Raw genomic sequence first — 21,083 nt, 5'->3', positions numbered from 1 at the left:
TCTCACTGTCTATGTGGGAGAGGAAGGCACCAAATATTATAACTGAAGTGACAGAACTAATCCATTATTTTGACACAGAATAGATAGATTAGGTTGCTCATAAACAGTGCTGGCCAAGCTCAAGACACACCATTTCTTCCTTTGTCTCTCATCCTGAAAGTCTATCCAATGTCTGATATACAGAGTACATAAACATTCACTTTTTCCCTACAAAGGACCTAAATTTAATTTACTTTACCTATGATAAATTAGCATAATTATATCGTTTGAAGAGATCTCAAAAGTTTATTGTATCCTTGAAAATTTAGCATATATAAAATATATTAACATTCTAGAAAAGCAAAAGAGAATAATTAAACACATGAACTGCTACTGTTGCTTACCATTCTAATAGAAAGCTAACTCAGTGAAATACATTCCACAGATTGCTATGAAAGTATGATTAAATTTCTTATCACGATGAGCAAAAGACTAACAAGCTATCACCTTTAATTAACCAATATTGATTCTGATCGCCATGGTAGCACATGTACAACTAGAATGAGCTCTCTGCTTGAAGGTTTAAAAAGTATAAGATAGAGTCCCTATTGGCAAGATTACCTACCATCTATGCACTGAATTATGTTCTCCTAAAATTCATATGTTGAAGCTCTAACTCCAATGTGATGGTATTTTGAGATGGGGCCTTTGGGAGGTAATTAGGTTTACAGAGCTCAGGAGAGTGAAGCCCTCATTATGAGATTAGTGCCCTCATAAAAAGAGACATCAGACATCTTTCTCTCCCTCTCTGCCATGTAAGGATACAGCAAGAAGGTAATTGTCTCCAGGACAGGAAGAGAGCCCTCACCAGGGAAGTAAATTGCCCAGCATTTTGATCTTGGAATTCCCAGCCTCCAGAACTGTGAGAAATAAATTTCTGTTGTTTAAGGCACCTAGCCTATGGCATTTTGTTATGGCAGCCCAAGATGACTAATACTCCACCAAATCAGCGACGAAGAAGGTACCCTTTTGAATAGAGGACAAACCAGAAATATAATCTGAAAACATGCTTGTATTCTTAAGCTTTGTTGTACATATTAATTTACCAAGTGACAACTAGTGTAACTACTGTTTATTTTCTTTTTCTGGCATATCAATAGCTACAAATTTCCTTTCAATGTCAGTGTCACCCTCCAGTACCCACTTCTATGTAATCCTCCACCTTTGCTATGCCTATGAATCCAGACCTGCCATTTACAAGTACTACTTCAACTTATATTCTATCTCTGTACCTTTATAGATATAAAATTCAAACTCTCTGACTAATGTTTTCTAGAACATAGAGCATTTACATCTAAATTTTTCTTATCACTCTATCTGGGATTCAAATCATTGACATTGTTCTTTGGACATCTAATTATTTTCTACGATAAATCATTCACGTCAAATTACTTGTAAAAAGCATCATAAGTTATTTCTACTACCCTCACTCTCCTGCCCCACAAAAGTTGCAGAAAGTAAAGTTCAAATAAATTTCAGCAAGCCGGCCAGTGAAAAAGCTAGGCTAATGGGGCTTGAATCTTGTGAAACCTGCCCTCCCTGCTTCCCCTGTTAGTGAAGGAGTCTTTAGAGCTGAATTGCATGAGTGAGACTAGGAAAAAAGCCAAATGGTCAATCTGATTCCCTACCACCCACTCACTTCAGGGACCTGAAACTCTGTGTCCTAGAGTTTCAATTCCGTGAAACTTATAATTGGCTTCACAAGGGCAGGAATTAGATTTCTTTTCCTACTTATTTACGGGAAAGGCAATATTACATTAAACATTATCATAATTATTTTAAAACATCCTGTAAAACTATCATTTTAATAGAATTACTTTCATTATTGCCTATTAGCTTCTACATATACTTACTATTGTTGAAATCATACTGTGGCTTCTATTCTATTGAACATTACACCTTAAATGTATTTCCCAAGTATTTAGTCTTCAGACTTTTCACTGTAATGATTTGATGAGATTCTATCATGTTGATAGAGCATCACTAATATATAAGCTCCCTTCCAATAAACATGAGGTTATTTTCAATCATTTGCTATTGCAGGAAACAAAAGAATCTGATTATTATGAGCATACATATTTCCTTGGGATAGATTCCTACAGATGGAATTACTAGGCCAAAGGATTTAAGCAATTTTCTCACCGTTCCTATGGTATGCCTTTTTTTTTTCAAGAGGGGCTGTGCAAATTTAACTGCAAATTTGCCAACATGAGATGTTCTCTTTTGTGATGGGAGGGGGGATTACTTCAATAATTATAAAATATCTATGTGCTATAAATTCAAGCAATATTTTTGGTCATGAAGTATCATAAACATTTTTTCATGTTCACTTTACTAACTATATTCCCCTTTGTGTAAATTATCTGTTTTGTCCACTAATCTATAAAAGTTTCAATGTTTAGAGGATAAAAATGAACCAGCAATTTATACTTTTTAGATATTCTTTTTCAGTCATGTTGGTGAAACTCTATTTCCCAACTTTGCTATTGTCCTCTTAGAAACCTCTATCATCGAGCATACATTTTAAATATTTTTCAAATGTATCTCTTTCTTTATTTTTTCGATTCCTTTAAAACTAAAAAATATCTCCTTTCACAGTTCTCTTATATATTCTCTTCTATTGTCTTTTGGTCTTTCTAGAACATGATTTTTTTCATTAATTTCATTAATTCATCAAGTTCACTAATTTATTTCAAATTTATATTGGTATATGGCAAAAGAGGTTTATGTAACCACTTTTTAAAAAAAACTGCTATTCAGCTTCCCAACACCACTGTAACCCTTCCTTTTTTTGAAGAAAACATATTATATTGTTTATATAATGTTGAATCTATTTCTAGACTCAAGTATTTTTCCATAGATCTGTGTTTATACTTTTTTTTTAAATCATTATTACTCATTGCTTTTATTTTGGAAAGTTCTTTGAGAAGCTCTCAGTTTATTTTTCCATTAGATCATCCTTTCAAGATCTTCCCCCAAAATCCCAGAATGATTTTGGCTGAAATGATACCATATGCATAAATTAACCTTGAAAGGTCAGGGGTTGTATTTACAAACTAAAATGCTGCACACACTTAGAAAGAATGCTTTGGCTTCCTAATACTTGTTTTTAGTTTCTCTCAGGATGAAGAAGCTTCATGCCCATTTCTTGGGACTGCTGAATATAACAAGTTCTCCGTATTTCTACTTCCACACCCAGCCTTTACTTAGTTCAGAACATATCTCAAGGCCCACCGTGTCTCCCAGCTACAGAACACCTGGAAAGAAGCAAGATTTTCCACTCAGCCAGAATCATGAAAGAGGTAGAGGGAAATATTCCAGGATTGTAATTAGAAACTTTTCCCTTATACAATGGTGGTGCAGTCATGAGTTATCTATATTCTGCTTGCCTTGTTTGCATTTCCTCCTTCAACTGATTCCATAGCTTTCAGGTCCATTTTGACCTCCATTATCCATAGGCACTTCCTCTTTGACCAGCCAGTGTCTATCCCCACTTAAGGTCTGGCTCTACTGGACCTGTCCTCCCCTGTCCAGGATGCTTGGCTACCCCTAGACCTTCACACCAAAGGATCCCACTGCACATGCATCAACTGGTTACACTGATTAAGCAGATGTGAAATTTCAAAACTAAATTTTAATACTTAATCAAACAAATCCTGAAAATCAGTGGAAGCCTACATCCCTGGGTCAGAAATAAATTAAAATATAACTAACAATTAGTTGGCATATATGAATTTGATTCAATATCAAGAGTACAATCCACAGTACTTCTGACCAGAGGCACCAATTCTATGAAATGAAGTGTCTGAGGGATGACATAATTCCCAATTCCAGAATAAGTCTAGATCTATATGTCTAAAATTAGCAGGAATTTTATATACATACATACATATGTCAGAAGTACTACACATACACACATACACACACAGACGAATGAAACTTTGCCATGATTTGTGTTCATTCTAGCATGTGTTAGACAGGCAAAGAAACATTTCTAGACTTGAATATTCTTCCTCTTTTTCCTCTAAATAATAATCTATTTAAGAGCAGAAATTATATTTGGGTTTTTTTCATAACATCACACAGCAGTGGTAAAAATATGGCCAATCAATTGGCTTAAAAGCAGAGTTAAAATTTTCCTGTATTGTAATTTCTCATAAAATATAGGATAAATATGAAAATGGAATTTATAATTCTTAAGAATTTCTATTTTTTGATAGTTGGCTCCCTCTTAAGAATTATGATATTCAATTTGACCATAATGAAGCAAGAAATCAAAGCAAATTTAGCCTTCAATGAAGAAGCACAATGTACCTTCACGAAAAAGAGGTCTCCATTAACAACCAATAGAAAAGATGTATCATAACTGCTATTAAATAGAACATATTTTAAGTTTCCCATAGTAAGTGCTTTTTATGCAAATTTACCATTAATGTTTAAAGACAAACAAAGCTAAAGAAAGTTGAATGTTTATGTTTTACTGGGAAATAAAAACAAAAAATACCATCATGCAAACTTTATGGGAAATAACTGCTCTTCTTAAAAAAGAAAATATGGAAAAAGGGTCAAGCATCATGGCAGAATGAGCTCTCCCCTTAGCCTCTCCCCTCTAAGATACAATGAAAAGGACATTCATACACCAACAGAGGACATTCACCCAACAGAAAAGATGTCTGAGAGACCCACACAGTCATACATCTGAAGGTAAGGGTGCTGGACCCACTGGAGGAAGTGGTAGGATAAAAGGAGAATCTTCACTTCCTCCTAAAAGGTAGTGACCCTGGGACTGATCCCAGTTCTGAGAGGAAAGGGGGGAGAGGCAGCCCTCCACGGGAACACAGCCATTCTCAGAGTTCACTCACAGTACATGGGAAAGCCCCACACAGAGGTAACTAAGCTATTGCAGAGGTATCTGCATCAAGCTAGCACCCCAGGAGAGCAGATACAGAGGGCCCAGAGAGAATATCCCCAGGATCACCCAGATGAAAGAAAATGTCCCCTGCCCCCACCAGCTCAGTGGTCAGCCAGGGCATGCACAGAGAGAAACCAGCCAGCAAGTAGGGTGAAGGAGCCATGGATCACAGCGGGTTCAGAATTCACAGCTCCTGACCACCACCCAACAGCAGCAGATGGAAGCTGTGACCAGATACTATCACTATGCGGTGGCAGAAATCCATGCTGTCTAGCAGTATGAAAAAATATATTAAATCCCCAGACCAAAAGTAAAAAGACAAGCACCCAGAAATCAACCGTGAAGCCACAGAAATTTATAATCTAAATGACAGAGAATTCAAAACAGCTATCATAAAAAAACTTCAATGAGTTAAAAGAAAATACAGAAAGACAGTTTGATGAAATCAGGAACTTCTTCACAAAGGAGACTGAAACTCTAAAGATAAACCAATCAGAAATGTTGGAGATGAAATACACAACGGATGACATAAAGAAAAATCTGGACTCCCTAAACAATAGAGCTGATATGATGGAGGACTGAATTAGCAATTTAGAGGACAGAAATATAGAAATGCTTCAGATGGAGGAGGAGAGAGAATTAAGACTAAAAAGAAATGAAGAAATTCCCCAAGAAATATCTGACTCAAGCAGGAAATGCAACATAAGGATTATAGATATACAAGAGGGAGAAGAAAAGGAGAATGGAACAGAAAGCTTGTTCAAAGAAATAGTAGCTGAGAAATTCCCAAACATGGGGAAAGAGCTGGAAATACAAGAGAAAGAAGCCAATAGGTCTCCTAACTATATCAATGTAAACAGACCTTCTCCAAGGCATGTACTAGTAAAGCTGGCAAAAGTAAATGACAAAGAGAAAGAATTAAGGTCAGCAAGGCAGAAGAAAATAATTTACAAAGGAAGCCCTATCAGGCCTTCAGCAGATTTCTCAGAAGAAACCTTACAGGTTGGGAGAGAGTGGAATGATATATTCAAAATGCTTAAAGATAAAAACTTTCAGCCAAGAATACTCTATCCAGTGAAAATATCCTTCAGATATGATGGAGAAATAAAAACTTTCCCAAATAAACAAAAGCTAAGGGAGGTCATTGCCACAAGACCCCCCCCTACAAGAAAGCCTCAAGAAGGCCCCCATACCTGAAAAAAAAAAAATAGGAAAGGGCTACAAAACCCTGAGCAAGGAGATAAATAGGTAGGCAAAATCAGAAAATCACAGCTCTCTATCAGAACAGGTTAGTAAACGCTTAATTATAACATTAAAGATAAAGGCAAGGAAACCACCAGAATAAATATAATCTCGTCACTTTAACCCCAATCTCACAAAACAAGATGGAATAAGATATTACAATAATAACTCAGAAGGGAAAGAGGAAAGTGATGGAGTCGGCTTAGTCTAAGGAAATAAGAGTCTATCAGAAAATGGACTATCTCATTTACGAGATTTTTTATACAAACCTAATGGTAATCACTAAACAAATAATTAGAACAGGGACACAAATGATAAATAAGGAGAGAACTAAGAAAACTACCATGGGGCCAGCCTGGTGGCGCAGCAGTTAAGTTCGCACATTCCACTTCAGTGGCCCGGGATTCACTGGTTCAGATCCTGGGTGTGGACCTAGGCACCGCTTATCAATCCATGCTGTAGCAGGCATCCCACATATAAAGCAGAGGAAGATGGACACAGATGTTAGCTCAGGGCTAATATTCCTCAGCAAAAAGAGGAGGATTGGCAGTAGAGGCTGGCTCAGGGCTAATCTTCCTCAAAAAAATAAATAAAATTAAAATTAAAAAAAGAAAACCATCATAGAAAACTACCTAACCAGATTGGTAGTCCAAAATACATGGGATGAGAAACAAAGAAAATGCAGAAGAACTGGAAAACAAGTGATAAGATGGCAGCATTAAGCCCTCATATATCACTAATCACTTTAAATCTAAGTGGATTGAATTCTCCAATTAAAAGACACAGAGTGGTGGGATGGATCAAAAAACAAGACCCAACAATATGCTGCCTCCAGAAAATACATCTCAGCTCCAAAGACAAACACAGGCTCAAAGTGAAGGGACAGAAGATAATACTCCAAGCTAATGGCAAACAAAATAAAGCAAGTGTTGCCATACTTATACCAGACAAAGTAGATTTCAGGATAAAACAAGTAAAGAGATACAAAGAGGGGCAGTATACAATGATAAAAAGGACACTCCACCAAGAAGACATAACACTTATAAATATTTATGCACCCAACACAGGAGCACCAAAGTACATAAAGCAACTATTTACAAACCTAAAAGGATATATTAACAACAACACATAATAGGAGGGGACCTCAACACCCCACTTACATCAATGGATAGATCATCCAGACAAAAAGTCAACAAGGAGATAGTGGAATTAAACAAAAAACCAGACCAGATGGACTTTATAGATATATATAGATAGATAGATAGATATAGATATAGAACATTCCATCCAAAAACAGTAGAATATACATTCTTCTCAAGTGCATATGGAACATTCTCAAGGATAAACCATATGTTGGGGACAAGGCAAGCCTCAATAAATTTAAGAAGAATGGAATCATATCAAGTATCTGTTGCTACCATAATGCTACGAAACTAAAAATCAACTAGAAGAAAAAAAGCTGGAAAAGGGACAAAGATGTGGAGACTAAACAACATGCTACTGAACAACCAATGGATCACTGAAGAAATTAAAAGAGAAATCAAAAAATATCTGGAGACAAATGAAAATGAAAACACACCATACTAACTCAAATGGGATTCAGCAAAAGCAGTCCTAAGAGGGAAATTCATAGCAATACAGGCCCACCTCAACAAACAAGAAAAATCTCAAATAAGCAATCTTAAACTACATCTAACAGAATTAGAAAAAGAAGAAAAAAGAAAGCCCGAACTCAGGAGGAGAGAAATAATAAAAATTAGAGCAGAAATAAATGAAATTGAAACAAAAAAGGCAATAGAAAGGATCAATGAAACAAAGAGCTGCTTCTTTGAGAAGATAAACAAAATTGACAAACCCTTAGCCAGACCAAGATAAAAAGAGAGAAGTCTCAAATAAATAAAATTAGAAATAAAAGAGGAGAAATTACAACAGATACCACAGAAATACAACAGATTATAAGAGAATACTATGAAAAACTATATGCCAACAAACTGGACAATCTAAAAGAAATGGATAAATCCTTAGACTCTTACACCTCCCAAAACTGAATCAAGAAGAAATAGAGAATCTGAATAGACCAATCACAACTAAAGAGATAGAAACAGTAATCAAAAACCTCCCCAAAAATAAAAGTCCAGGACCAGATAGCTTCTCTTGAGAATTCTACCAACCTTCAAAGAAGATATATTACCTATCCTTCTCAAGCTACTCAAAAAAATTAAGGAAGACGGAATACTTCCTAACACACTCTATGAGGCCAACATCACTCTGATACCAAAGCTAGACAAGAACAACACAAAGAAGGAAAATTACAGGCCAATATCACTGAAGAACATAGAGGCAAAAATCCTTAACAAAATATCGGCAACCGGAATGGCAACCCGAATACAGTAATACATTAAAAAGATCATACACCATGATCAAGTGGGATTTATACCAGGGATGCAGAGATAGTTCAACATCTGCAAATTAATCAATGTGATACGCCACATTAACAAAACTGAGAATAAAAACCACATGACAATCTCAATAGATGCAGAGAAAGCATGTGATAAGATCCAACATCCTTTTATGATAAAAACTCTCAATAAAATGGATATAGAAGAAAAGTACCTTAACATATCAAAGGCCATACAAGACAAACCCACAGCTAACATTATGCTCAATGGGGAAAAACTGAAAGCCATCCTTCTGAGAACAGAAACAAGACAAGTGTGCCCACTCTCACAACTCTCATTCAACATAGTACTGGAGGTTTTGGCCAGAGCAATTAGGCAAGAAGAAGAAATAAACAGAATCCAAATAAGCAAGGAAGAAGGAAACTCTCACTGTTTGCAGATGACATGATTTTATATATAGAAAACCCTAAAGAACCCATCAGAAAACTATTAGAAATAATCAACAAGACAGTAAATTTGCAGGGTACAAAATCAACTTACAAAAATCAGTTGCATTTCTATATTCCAATAACGAAATAACAGAAAGAGAACTCAAGAATACAATCCCATTTACAACTGCAACAAAAAAGAATACAATATCTAGGAATAAATTTAACCAAGGAGGTGAAAGACCTATACAATGGAAACTATAAGACATTACAGAAAGAAATCGATGATGACATAAAGAAATGGAAAGATATTCGATGCACATGGATTAGAAGAATAAACACTGTTAAAATATCCACACTACCTAAAGCAATCTACAGACTCAGTACAATCCCAATCAGAATCCCAATGACATTTTTCACAGAAATAGAACAAAGAATCCTAAAATTCATATGGGGCAACAAAAGACCCCAAATAGCTAAAGCAATCTTGAGAAAAAAGAACAAAGCTGGAGGCATCACAATCCCTGACTTCAAAACGTACTACAAAGCTATAGTGATCAAAACAGCATAGTACTGGTACAAAGACAGGTGCACAGATCAATGGAACAGAATTGAAAGCCCAGAAATAAAACCACTCATCTACAGACAGCCAATCTTCAACAAAAGAGCTGAGAACATACAATGGAAAAAAGAAAGTCTCTTCAATAAATGGTGTTGGGAAAACTGGACAGCCACATGCAAAAGAATAAAACTGAACCATTATCTTTCACCATGCACAAAAATAAACTCAAAATGGATCAAAGAGTTGAAGGTAAGACCTGAAACCATAAAACTTCTAGAAAAAAATATACACATTACACTCTTTGACATCAGTCTTCAAAGGATTTAAATTTTTAGAATATCATGTCTACTCAGACGAGGGAAACAAGACAAAATAAACAAGTAGGACTTATCAGACTAAAGAGCTTCTGGAAGGCAAGGGAAACCAGGATGAAAATGAACAGACAACCCATCAACTGGGAGAAAATATTTGCAAATCATATATCTGGAAAGGGGTTACCCTCCATAATATATAAAGAATTCATACAACTGAACAACAAGAAAGCAAACAACCCAATCAAAACGCAGCCAGAGGATATGAACAGATATTTTTCCAAAGAAGATATACAACTGGCCAAGAAGCACATGAAAAGATGTTCAACCTCACTAATTATTAGGGAAATGGAAATCAAAACTACAATGAGATATCACTTTACACCTGTCAGAATGGCTATAATTACCAAGACAAAAAGTAACAAATGTTGAAGAGGATGTGGAGAAAAGGGAACCCTCATACACTGCTCGTGGGAATGTAAACTGGTGCACCCATTCTGGAAAACAGTATGGAGATTTCTCAAAACATTAAAACTGGAAATACTGTATGACCTAGGTATCCCACTTCTGGGCATTTATCCAAAGAACTTGAAATCAACAATTCAAAGAGCCTCATGCACCCCTATGTTCACTGCAGCATTATTCACAATAGCCAAGATGTGGAAGCAACCCAAGTGCCCATGAACTGATAACTGGATGAAGAAGATGTGGTATATATATATATATACAATGGAATACTACTCAGCCATAAAAAAGGACAAAATCGTCCAATTCGCAACAACATAGATGGACCTTGAGGGTATTATGTTAAGCGAAATAAGCCAGATAGAGAAAGACAAATAGTGTATGATTTCACTCATATGTGGAAGATAGATAAACAGACGGACAAAGAGAACAGTTTAGTTGTTACCCGGGGGGAAGAGGTTTGCAGGGAGCACAAGGGGTGAAGGGGCACATTTATATGATGACTAACAAATAATAATGTACAACTGAAATTTCACAATGTTATAAACTATTATGACCTCAATAAGAAAAAAAATGAAAAGAAAATATGTTACTGATTTCCCTGTCTTATTTACATAGATAACCTGACTGGCTAAAGAATAATCTATTCTCAAAAAGCAAAAGCAGACATGTTTCCAACCACCCACTCACACAAGTTAGTCAATATTCTTGATACTCTTGACACCCACTTGCAAATACAACGATAAAGAATTTAAAAAATAAAAATTTATGAAAAATGAGCTTGCTTTCTAATGACAGCTTACATAAATCCTGAAATCTGCGGCCCACACACAACAGCTGTTATCCTAAGTGAGAGGAGCCAGGAGCACTGCCTCAAAGCAATTATGGTTCTGCAAAACATCCTGCTTTGAAAGGATCACTGTAGCCACCAGACTCTACAGATGGTAACAGGACTTGAAAAAGAATCAGAAGGCATCTTGACTCTTAACCCTCTTACTTCATAGTACATATGGTTGGTCCCAACAAGCTAAGTTACAGGCCCATGTTCAGATACCAAATAGGGACAAAACTCAGGTTTCCCTACTCTTTTTACTACATCACTGTCTTTTTTCAAAAGGATTCTGTTAAGAGGAAAAATAAGTCCCAACAAAGAAGTCCCTTGTCCTATATTTAAATTGATGATTTAATATGGGTTTAAAATAACATAATAACTAGTTGATGTTAGAGGTCTTCAATTGGGCTATTATTTGCTAGGTTTAGGCATTTGAATAGACACTTTAGCACATAACTCAACAAACAAATCTCCTATTAGGAGAAGCCCTTACTCAAACCATGTAAACAAATATCTTACAACTCTCTAAGGCTCATTTCTTAATTTTTAAAAAATTCATATCAATTAAACACTATGGAAAGAGCATCGATAATATCCAAAACATAACATTGGACACTATATCAAAAAGAAGTAGAAGAAACAGTCCCTGGCCTAACAAATTTAAAATTTTATTTTTAGTTTTATCCTGGGCCAGCAATCATTCATATTTAAGGGCATAAGAAAGGCACTTTCAGAGATATTAAGAATAAATGTACATATATACAAATCATTATGCTGTACATCTATAACTAATACAATGTTATGTCAAATACATGTCAATAAAAAAAGAATAAATGAATACATAAGTATAACGAGACAAATTAGTGAAATACAGCTGTAAACATGTTTATGAAACGCCTTAAATTGGCCACAATTTAAAATAATTATATTTTAAATATAATTATATTTTATTTTATATTTTATTTATATTTATATATATTAAAAATAATTATATTTTAAATAGTCTACCTTTCAAATCATTAGAGAAAATAAAATATAAGAATCAATGAAAACTAAATCTACTGCTTTAGATCATCCACAAGTGGATGATAAGCATCCCCTCTATTTTCTTCATCCCAGATACTGACACTATGTTCAAAAGGGCCGGATCAAAGTTAGAACCCTGCAAATACCACCAGAATCCTCCCCCAGAGTGACTCTGTTGTAAAAGAATTTCTTATATGTGCAAAGCTCTTTCCAATTTACACTTTCTTCTATTTTATCTCATTTAATCTCATATGACTCTCACAACTCTGAGCAAAAAATAGACTCTTCAGTAATGCACTGAAACTTTGTTCACCTGGCACAAATCAACATCCCCATCTCACCTGGCTCGTTAAGATGAAAGAAAAAGTTCGACTGCCAATTTGAACAGAAAGAAGGAAGAGTACCAGAAAGGCGGAGACTTAGAATTTACCGTAATATGAACAGCAACAGAACCTGCTATTTTATCAGATAAATAAGTTCCCACTACTCCACTGATCAAATTGGGACTTCAGTAGCTTAGGCACAGCATAGTGGTTGGCGCATGGACTGCTTAGTCAAAATGATCTGAGAGCGAATTCCAGATCCTGCAACGGCGAGCCGCACGATCTGGGGTTCTTTACTCACTGTCTCTACACTTCAGCTTCTTCACATACAAATTGGGAAATAATAACAGTACCAACATCTCACAGAGGATTAAATCAATCAAATTTCCCCGTTGATATAGTGAATTACTTTTTAGTAATTGAGCAATTACTGGGTAAATGTCAACCACTATTATATATAATTATGATTACTACTATTAAACTGTTCAAGGCCATATGACTAATAAGAGGAAGGGTAAAAATGTCAACTCAGGACCAATAAGTGCGTGTCTAGGGTACCTTGTTCCACATCATCACTAAATAAAATACCTAACATTCCTAATTCATCTGCTTTTCCTTGTATCTAGTGGATAGTTCTTCATCTTTGCAAAGGAATATCATGAGGTGGATATATTGCTAAAATCCAAATTTAATTGTCTGCTGCATTTCCCTGATACGGCCAGCAGAGAATTTCACAGCAGTTGCAGGCATCAGAAATACTGGTTGTTTTAAAAAAATAATTAATGTGCCAGGAAAATGCTCACATAGAACTTAGCAGGTGAAACCATTTTGTTCCTCACCCACGAAAACATATTTGCCAAATTACCAAATAAGTCAAACCAAACCAAAAAGTACAACAAGGTTCCCTGCCCTCAAGCACAGCACATTTATAGCACAGACTGAGTGTCATAAAGGAATGACCAGACAAAGGCAAAGTTCACTTATACTCTGTGTTCTTGGTGTCCTTTTAAGAAGATGAGGGAAACACACCAAGAATAAATGTCACCTTCTAGGCAGACTACAAACACAGCTCTACCCTCCTCCACCTTTAACAAGAGACATGCATCCTGTCAGACACATGAAGAATAGTTCCTGGACTTCGAAGCGCTATAACAGACTTGCACTGCAGCACCTGAGGATCGAGCACAATTCCAAAAATGCAAAAAGCCAGCAGAGAGACACAGCATTACAAGCAATGCCTCCACTTTACTGTGTTCTTTTGTCTCATTTTCTAGTTTTAACAGATGTCACTCATCCTAAAGGGATGTGTACACAGGTTTTAAAATACAATATGTAGATAGCGCTCAGTGTGAGGGGAAAGTTAGCTAAGGTCAGAACTATCTGGAACACTGTTTTGGTACATCACTCTCCCATATTACACCTAACAATCTGTACTCCCCTGTTTAGTTACTTCCCACCAAGCATACACTATGAGGGCAGCTGATCTGTCCTACCATTGTGTCCTCAATATCTAGTCCTTCCTGGAACTGGGTGCTCAATAAACGGTTGCAGAGTGGATGGATGGCTAGAAGGAGGTGACCTGCTGAGACACGAGGGACTGCCAAGAGGAGGGCTGAGTTGAGGGCGAAGCAAATTTGGCAGCCCAAAACTGTGGTAAGAGGGCTGTGCATATCACTCCCCAGTTCCAGCTGGTGCTGCAAGGCAAGATCCGGAGGTGGCAGCTACAAATGGAAATACAGAGAGGCTTCAAAGGACCAGGGCGAAGATCCCAGTGAGGAATAGTGTGAGGAGCTTAGCCGAGAGAATCTACCTTTACTTCTCGTATCTTCCAGGGCACAGACAAGCACTGCAAGAGCCGAGAGCCCAACAGACTAGGGCTTTTTCTGCTATTGTTCAGACGCCCCAATCATTCTTCTAAGGCTGCCTGGAAAAGATAGCGGCTTTTACAAATTATTTTGGTTTGAGAAGAAGATTGTTTCTTTTGTTAAAACACTGTGTTCTGGAAAAATTGTCTGACTTTTTCCTGCATTTAAAATTTCTCTGCAAAGAACAGAAAATAACGTAAATGCTCAACAGGAAAATGATTAAATGCTCCATGCCACAGAAGAGTATACAGCCATTTAAAATGTCGTCTTTGAATAATAGTAAATAAGATATAGAAAAGAGTCACAACAGAATGTTAAGTCAAAAAAATGGAGGATAGAACATTGCACACAGACTGTGAAGCATCACACTAAATAGATTAAAAAGACTAGAAAAATTATTGCTTCTCAGTATTGGGATTACAGGTAACCGTATAACTTTCTGTACTTTCCAAATTATCTACAATGAAGATATTTTACTTATAACAAGAAAAGTTATTCATTATTAAAAGAATAGGAACGGATGAGAATAATTACTTCCCTGAAAAATTAACTGCCAATGTCAGATGGAAGATTACAAAGCTATACCTTCAAAAACCTTTCTGGTGGTATATACAGAAAAGAAAATCAGCAGAAAGCGAAACATACCAATTAACCTGTTTCATTTGCTATAAATAGGGTGCAGGTGTTAGTATAACAGGTCCTAGAAGAACGATAACCTTTACAGTTAAATTACACACCTACAAAAAGGAGAGTGACCCTGGGTAAAATTTAATTATGGCCCTTTAAATTGCACCATACTAATAAATGGTGGCATTTTTTTGTTTTTAAATCTTTGCTTTCATATCTGCCCTGTGAAATATTCTGGGAAACTAGATCAGAATCACAAGGCCTTAGACACTAACGCTTTTACTTGAGAATACTGCATAAATTATTGATGACACAGAGACTGCACTGTGTTCAAAGAGTCTGCAGCAGATGAAAAGCTTTTATTTTGGTAAAAAGCAAGAGAATGGGAACAAAAACATGTGGGTGGCTAGACTCTTTCCCTTGGCCTTTGTTGTGTGTCCTTCTCTATTTCCTTCAGATAATTTCCTATGTCAGTTAATGGCACTCCCATCCATTTAGTTCCTCAAGCTAGAAGGTCGGGAGTCATCCTTGATTTCTGCATCTACCTCACTCGCCACACCCAACCCAACAAGCCCCACTAGTTCTACCCTCTAAATACATCCTGAAGACATCTTCTCCCTCTCTCTCTCTCTCTCTCTCCACCCCAGCCTCCCTGAACCACACTACCATCACCTCTCATCTTACACAACAGCCACCTAATTGGCCTCCTGCTTCCACTCCTGCTCCACCATCACAGCCACACTGCTCTCTTTTCTGAAATGGCAAGACCCAAGCTCTTTCCCCTACCAGAGCCTTTGCACATGCTGAGCCCCTGCCTGAAACACTCTTCCTTCACAAGGCTGACTTCCCAGAATCCTGCACCTTAACTCTCAAGTCTTCAGAAAGGCTTTCTCTGACCACCTTATCTATAGTAAGAGCCCGATTATTCTTGACCTCTGCACTCAGTTTGGTAAATACGGAAATAGGATGTATTTGATGTCTGCTTTATCTATCAAACAATAAGCTCCATGAGGGCAGGGGCCATTTCCATCTTGTTCACTGTTGTATCTCTAGCAGCTAAACACAAGACGTTTTAATGAATTGAAGAATACTTTGTTTCATCTGTAATTTGTGGTATTTCTACAACTATATTAGAGCAGAACAGGGAAAGTAAATCCCTGACTTCCAGGCCAATTTCTTAAGTCGGCTTGTTTACTTCTGCATTTGTTTTATCAGCATGCCCTCTCAAGTCAATTTCTGGAATAAAAATTTGGCAGGGAGACTTCTAACCATGAAAAACATCCCCAGCCTCCAAACACCTGGTATTAAGCTGGCTAACCTATTCTCAGATGTCACAGACTTCACATTACATCTATTTAATCCAAATCCTTTATTTATTTATTTATTTATTTATTTTTGCTGAGGAAGATTAGCCCTGAGCTAACATCTGCTGCCAGTCTTCCTCGGTTTTTTTCTTTGCTTGAGGAAGATTAGCCCTGAGCTAACACTTGCGCCAATCTTGCTCTATTTTTTGTATGTGGGTTGCCACCACAGCATGGCTTGATGAGTGGTGTAGGTCAGCACCTGGGATCCAAACCCACAAACCTGGACTGCCCAAAGCAGAGCATGCCGAACTTAACCACTACACCACAGGGCCAGCCCCCTCAATGCTTTAATTATTGCCAGTCTAGGAAGTTTTCTGATAATGCACGGAGTATAAAGTGCCAGACACTAAATCAATGTAAAAACATATTGCAGCTGAACATGCACATTTGCATGGTTTTAAAATTTTCATAGAAGATCCTTTAAATATAATTCTACCATACGACCATATGTACACCATATCACAGGGCTCACCACACAGAGGGCGAGCTTCAGTTCTGGCAATCAAATGCTCTACTTGGTAAAACCTCTCCCTAACTCACCTCATAAACAACACTAAGATTGTCACATGCCTTTAATTAAATTGTTGTGATGAAACACACAACTCTCAGGTTCCAATTTTTTCCCTTGCAGTAACGATTATTTCTAAACCCTCTTTATTTAAATGTTTGTAATATTCAACTTCTCACTTCAACGAGGGCTCTATGTAGAAAAAAAAATGAGTGTCAGAAATAATTCTGAAGGATGAACCCACAAAGTAACACAAAAAACAGGTGGCTTGCTTTTTGTTAAATGACCTATGTCAGTTTAGTATTTTGTTCAATCTACTCAATGCAATTTAAATCTAACATCATGTAGTACAAATATTAACTACCCCAGAAAATTTTGTTGTAATTATGCTTATTTGTTTAGTGTTTAATATATGACAGTCCCTTTATATGCACTGTCATTCAATCCTCCCAGCAACACTAGTAGGTAGGCACTAACATTATCTCCCATTTCACACATCAGCTGGAGTTTCAGAGATAAGTAATTTGGCAACGGTAAGCCTGAAGAAAGTGGCAGGGCTGGGTGTTGAACTCATTAAGTCCATGCACTTAATAATTAACCTATAGCACTGAATAAATGAATGAATGCTTCATCCACCAAGTATTTCTGAGGTGTCTTCTAGGCTTTTCTCCAATTCTAACTGCCATTCTTCCATTTTTAAATTCAAAATGCCTAGGTGTTTCCATTACCCATTAGAGCTCATATCACCATTAAGTGACTAAGGAAACATTTACTTAGTATATGGCACATTCTAGGCCCTGTCCTAGGCACTCGTAAAACAAAGAAGAATAGCAGAAAGCCTCATTCCTGGGGGACTAACTAGAACCTAGTGGAAAGGTTCAGTAATTACCATATGACAGGTAGCATTCTGGGAAGCAGCGTGCAGTGACCAACCACTTCCCCGAGAGAAGCTAAAAGGATTTTATAGAAGAAGTAATACATGAGCTGGGATTTCAAAAACAAGCATCGATTCCCCAGACATAAAAAGGAAGAAAAAGCATTTCAGTTAGTGGAAAAACACTTTGTAGAGGTGTGAAACTATGAGCATATAGCCTATTAGGTAAAAAGCAAGACTTTAAAGAGATGCTGAGTTGTCAGTGCCTCAGAGGAGGGAGAAAAACTAAGCCTCGCCAGACAGGCTGAATGCAGATGGAAAGGGTCTTACGTGCCATACTTAGGAAACGGGGCACACCCCACAGGTGATGAGGAGCTGTTAGAGAGGCAGAGTGGGAAAAGCACAGATTCACAGACATGGGTTGGACTCTTTCTCATGCCACTTATGCGGCAGCTGGTTTTTAGCAGAGTGTGTAATATGCCTGAAGCACAGCTCCCTGCAAAACACAGATAATATATCCCTCATGGGGTTGTTGTAAGGTATAAATGAACGCCTTCCATCTATCTATATGAAACATCTGATACGAAGCAACTGCTGAACACACGCTGGTTCCTTTCACCACTGGAAGTTACAACCACTCTCGGACTTGACTTCCCTTTAACCGAAAGGTAGAAATCCTAAAAGAGTGGAATCGATGGAAACTTGAGAGCCAGGGAAGGCCCTTGTATTCCTTACTCTTAGCACAGAGCTTGATACATGTTTGTAAATAAATGTATTCATTCCACAAATTTTATTGATCACCAGCAATGTGCAAGGACTTGACATAATTGCTAGGCATATAAAATGAACCAAGCAGACAAAAAAAGAAAAAAATTCCTGTCTTCATGGAGCTTTCAGTTGGGGGTGGGAGAGCAGAAAGTGGGGGATATAGATAATATGCATTAATAAATAAGTAATATAATCTATTAGAAGATGATAAGTGCAATAGAGGAAATTTAAACAGGTTAAAGGAAATGGGGAGTGCCAGCAAGTGAAGTAGTCAGGGTAGGCCTCACTGAGAAGGTACCATTTGCTCTAAGCCTTGAGGAAATGAAAGATTGAGCCATGCAGATATCTGGAGGGAGAGCATTCCAGGAAGAAGGAAGATGAAGTAGAAAAACCCTAAGGCAGCTGTGTTCCTGGTATGTTAAAGGAATCGCGAGAAGGCCTGTGTGGCTAGAATAGGTCAGCAAAGGGGACTGTAACAGAAGATCAGATAAGAGAGGTAACAGGGCCAGATCCTATAAAGCTTTAACTCTGAGAGTGAAGGAAAACTACTGGAGGGTTTGATCAGAAGAGAAGACTGCCTGTAGTGTGAAAGGGCTCTCTCTAGAACACACTTGCGAAGCAAGGGTGAAAGCAGGCTTACCAGTCAGGAGACCTTTGCAGTAATCTAGGTGGAAAATGGTGTCAAAAATTCTGACGGTAAAGCCAATAAGATTTCTTGACAGAGTGCACGTGAAGGATAAGAAATAAAGGGGTCATGGATAACTTCAAGGAATTTTTGCCCCAAGCAACTGGAAGGATGGAGCAGTCAGATCTGAGAAGGAAATAAATGGGTGAGCAGCAGGTGTAGGAGGCACTAGAAATCAGGTGTTTGCGGATATATTGAGTTTGACGTATTCAAGGGCCATCCAAGTGGAGATGCTGACTAGGCCACTAGATGAACAGCTCTGGAGTTCAGAGGAGAGGTCTAGACTAGACTACAGGTCTAGACTAGAGAGGTCCAGACTAGGTCTAGAGGCCCAGAGGTAAAAATTTGGGAGATGTCTGCATACAAACAGTATTTAGAGATGCAAGAAACAGATGAATAAACATTAATTGTAGCCACAGAGCTCTGGATTTGATTCTTGGCTCTGACACTGTGTGACCTTAGACAAGCTTCTTTAAAACTTCTCTGAATTCATTTCCTGTTGTGTGAAATGGAATGATAAACCTATCTTAGAGAGCAAATGAATTAGGAACACAAAGTACCTAAATAGTGCCTGGTACATGTCAAGCTCTCAAATGGTACTGGGTTTATCAGGTTTTTAAGCAAATGAGTGATGTTATCCAATTTGTCTTGTTAGAAAGATAAGGCTCCTCTCTCCCTCTTTCCCTTTCTTCCACCTCCCTCATGCCTGCTTATCCCTTCCCCTAAAATAAAACATTCTATCAGATACGTAAATTGAACCTACAACAATCCCCTTTCCTTTCTTTATGAAGACAAGGAAAGAAGACATCTGAGAGAGAAGGACAGGGGAACCATGGGCATTAAGCATCCATCCATGGGCTGTGTACTCTGAAAGAACAAAATATGCTGAAAAATAAATAAATAAACAAGAGGCAGGTGTGGTCCAGAGGTACAGTATTATAAAGTACTTTCTTCAGAGTTGCTGCCATCACCGATAAGAGTGTGGTTTTTCTATTACCCTTTCAAAACCTCTTTTTAATTTAATTTTATTTTTTTGGTGAGGAAGTTGGCAAAAGATGTTCGCTCAGGGCCAATCATCCTCTTTTTGCTTGAGGAAGATTGTCACTGAGTTAACATCTGTGCCAATCCTCCTCTACTTTGTATGTGGGACATCACCACAGTATGGTTTGATGAGCAGTGTGTAAGTCTGTGCCCAGGATCAAACCCATGAACCCCGGGCCACCAAGGCAGAGCATGCGAACTTAACCACTATGCCACCAGGCCGGCCCCTCAAAACCTCTTTGGCCCTGAGAAATGCAGACCCTGAGAAATGTAAATGTAATTAAGAAAAGCTGGCTAGAAAATTAAAAAACGCAGACTGGCACCTTCACCCTCAGGCAGAGTAGGCACTAATACTCACTCAACTGGAATCTCTGCAACTATGAATGGGAATAATATTTGCTATCTCACAAGGGGTGTGGCGGTGCTATTTTGCAAGTTTGGACTTAAAAAATAATAGCATTAATAATAAAATCTGACAAACTCAAATAACATTTATGAAATATTCTGAGGGACTTTAATAAATAGCAACATTTATGTATTACGATGGTGTAGACAATCACTTCCTCATCTTGGGAGGTGAGGTCACGCTCCCTTTAGACCCCACTCACGAGAAGCCTTCATTGGCTAAAGGCAATTAAACACAGGAAACTCCCTGGCCTCCTCTGAGAGATCCTGTTGACCTGGGAATACAGAGGCAGTTATCACGGAAGTTAATATATCTTTAATCAAGAAAATATTTCTTACTGGAGAGCCACGTGCAAGAGAATGAAACTACACCATTATCTTGCACCATACACAAAAATTAACTCAAA

The 21,083-nt window shown here is 37.5% G+C and overlaps 1 protein-coding gene across 23 annotated transcripts in view; it reads right to left on the bottom strand.

Annotated features, from left to right (window-relative positions):
• ST7 (suppression of tumorigenicity 7) overlaps window positions 1-21,083 on the bottom strand; it is a 257,760-nt gene that overhangs the window by 151,526 nt on the left and 85,151 nt on the right. For 4 of the 23 annotated variants that reach the window (XM_070616372.1, XM_070616379.1, XM_070616368.1 and 1 more), the window contains exon 1: window positions 14,350-14,458. The exons of the other annotated variants lie outside the window; for them this stretch is intronic. The gene's annotated coding sequence lies outside the window, so the exon portion shown is untranslated. Of the gene's footprint in view, window positions 1-14,349; window positions 14,459-21,083 lie in introns of those variants that run through there. 23 annotated transcript variants of the gene reach the window in all.

The sequence above is a fragment of the Equus przewalskii genome, chromosome 4, assembly GCF_037783145.1.
Source record: "Equus przewalskii isolate Varuska chromosome 4, EquPr2, whole genome shotgun sequence".
Taxonomy (NCBI): Eukaryota; Metazoa; Chordata; class Mammalia; order Perissodactyla; family Equidae; genus Equus; species Equus przewalskii.
Note: the sequence above shows the minus strand (reverse complement) of the source record. Positions and strands in the feature narration are given on the sequence as shown.